The 3,076-nt window shown below is 29.2% G+C and overlaps 1 long non-coding RNA gene across 1 annotated transcript; it reads left to right on the top strand.

Annotated features, from left to right (window-relative positions):
* Positions 1–896: 896 nt before the first annotated feature.
* LOC111085411 lies at positions 897–1,908 on the top strand. The gene is made up of 3 exons (XR_002610252.1): positions 897–1,007; positions 1,324–1,379; positions 1,886–1,908. It is a non-coding gene; the product is annotated as an uncharacterized LOC111085411 (long non-coding RNA).
* The last annotated feature ends 1,168 nt before the right edge of the window (positions 1,909–3,076 follow it).

Below are 3,076 nucleotides of genomic sequence, written 5' to 3'. Positions count from 1 at the left end.
ACATATCAAAAGTAATATAGCGCCGAAGAGTAAGTTGGTTTCGAAATGTGTACATGATAACGACTGTGTTTGACATCCGAACTTTGTAGCTGTGTACTATTGTCACTGTTAGGAAAATCACTCCAGCTGGAGTTCAGATTCAAGAAGAGGATGTCCATGTGAAGTTTTCTTTCATGTAAGTGTTGTCCTTATAATTAACTGACCTCTTTAGAAAAAAATAACAAAATGAATCCGACAGCAAGAACAATAAAATAACATTCAACTTGCATGACGATAAGAATTATTTTTAAATGATGAGTTAATCAGTAAATGGGTTAACATATGGATAACTACATTCTTTTTAACAATTAACAATTTCATTATTTTAGATGGGCTGTGACAAATTTGCCTTTTGACTTTAAGATCGACTTCTGACCTAAACTTATTAGTGAGGTTGTATCATCTGGTACGTGGAGGCAAGGATTTCACTCTTACGAAAGGTTAGTTTACATTTTATTGCATGAAATCGATCTTATAAAAATATTTTCTTATTAAAAAATATTAGTATGATACTGAAACCAAATTGTAAATGTATGCAACTTGGTAACTGGTAAAGATTAGGACTAACATAATGTTCACAAATTTTCCATCATAACGAAATTTGAGGAGCATTGGATAAAAAGAAATTATATTCACAAACAAAGGTACAATTTTAAACAAAAGTTTATTTCGGAAAAAACCTAACAATTACCTCATTATAACATGATAATGAAAAGGATGTGGTAAATATGTTAGTATATTAAGGAAGAATTTAGTTTAATGATTTAACAACTGTATGAAAATCAAACCAATTATGAAAATATAAACAAATTATCTAATATCCGAAACAAGTTAAAATATTATATTTTAAAGAATTGCCGAATCTCAAGATCGCTATGATCAATGGGGCCAGTGGAAAGGAACGGTTACTTTCGAAGATCAAGATGAAAAGGAAATGTTGCTATGGGGATTAAAAACTAGACAGAGCAGTAAGTTTCGAAAGCTATGTTATTTTTAATTCAAAGTTAGTTTTTTCCTTCCGGGGAAAAATATACTATACGGTTGTTTATCTATTTGAAATACACTACGTTGAAATGTTCTCGTTTGTAGCATTTGTTACCAGTTTATTTAGTATCGCATGTTGCTATCATTCATATTTTATTGTAAGATACCATGATTACGAATCTGTTAATGTATATAAACGAACATATCTTTCACGTAAACATTTGAAGTAAAACCTTAGCGTGTTTAAACAATTATCCAATGATAAAGGGTTTCCTAAAGGTTCATGTTAAAACTTTCTAGGCTCATTGGACCAGACCCGTTATGATCGTTACTTACACACATATGGTCATATGAAGGTAAGTTGATTAAATACATATTTGCAGGTTAATCTATATAATAAACATTGACACTTTTAGATACACGCTGTTTTCAAAAGTTAACTATTATTCACCAGTATAAAGACATGTTTCAGATATTAGGTTACTGGAAGGTTTTGACATACTTGGTATATTATGTGTTATTGCATTATTCAATGAAATATTTAAAAGTTTGTTTTCTAATATATAAATATTGTTCATTAAATACACATAATGCAATCTTTAAATATATCATTCCTACTTAAGTTTTGGGTATTCAAAATAATTAAAAATTTAGAATAGCTCTTAAAAGTATTTATTTCGACTCTTTTTGAAATATTAGTTATTATTTTCAAATATTTTTGTCCATCAGAATTTCATAGACTGTTAGACTATTTATATAAGCATTCTCTTCCCCAAATATTTAATTTTACGTAACGTGTATACACAATTCATAGTTGTTATAATTGACTGTTTGCACTCTTTATCATTTTGTGATGATTCAGGACGGTATGACATTCAACATCAGCCTTATACCTTTACCTGGGTTTTCTACTCAGTAAGTAATGACATTCGTATTAATTTTCAATGATTACAAAAGTAACCATTAACTTTTAATAATAATAATACGAAATATTGGAAGCTAAAAATCTTGTCTTCCATTCACAACGTTGAAAAATACGCCTTCTTGACTTTTTTTTTTGTACACGTCTTAATTCTTCTGTTTGTTCTTAAACTTCACTTTAAAAGAGGAACAAATTATTCAATAATTACATAAACATCCAGACAAACAGATTGCATTTAATATCATTTTATAAAAATATTTAAAAAATAACAATTTTCTGTTATTTTTTTTTATAAGTAATGACGCCTACAGACATCTAAAATTGGTACAAGAGTAACTATTAACTGTTACTAATAATACGATGTTCTGGAAGCTACAAATCTCGTCATCCATCCTGAACGTTAAAATGCATGTCTGCTTGACATTTTGTTTGGAATGTTTTTCTAGCTTCATCTTTCAACAAGAAACAAATTATTTGAATGATTACATAAACAGCCAGCCAGATTTTACTTGACAAAAATCTTTGAAAGTTAACAATTTTCTCTTATTCTTTTGTAATATAAAACAAGATTGGTTGTTTATCTGTTACATTCATCCGTTCCCTAAAGAATGAGAAGTTGGTTTAATATATCATTAATTGTGAAGGTACCCAGATGTTTATACTATGTATTTTAATCAGTATAGGTTTTAGTTTTCTTGTAATTTTTTACTCATGTTCCGCTTCAATAATTCATAAATAACCTTTTACTTTTACATAGTTAGCTTACTTTTATACGGAAGTTGTTAATAACAAATACGGTAAATAATCATCATGTAAATTACTTCTCTAGCTTTCGTGATCCAAGTAATGATATATAAACTCGCCATTCTATTTCAGTTTGCACTGTGGGTACATCGCTCTTCCAAATCATAACATATATCCATTGCAAGACTGTGACCTGTCTCTACCTCCAACTGAATAAATTTGGCCCGAGTGGACTGTCACGTGCCTGGCAGGTAAGGCATTGTTATACTTCAGTGTTATATGTAATCACACGAAGAGCAAGTTGTCCTGTTACACAAATGTAACATTTATGTCAGTTATTTCATTGTTAAAAATATCTCGTCTGCTTTTTAAACTTCATTTAACAAT

Source organism: Limulus polyphemus, unplaced genomic scaffold (genome assembly GCF_000517525.1).
Source record: "Limulus polyphemus unplaced genomic scaffold, Limulus_polyphemus-2.1.2 Scaffold374, whole genome shotgun sequence".
Taxonomy (NCBI): domain Eukaryota; kingdom Metazoa; phylum Arthropoda; class Merostomata; order Xiphosura; family Limulidae; genus Limulus; species Limulus polyphemus.
The sequence above is the reverse complement of the archived record's forward strand: the minus strand, read 5'-3'. Positions and strand labels throughout refer to the sequence as shown.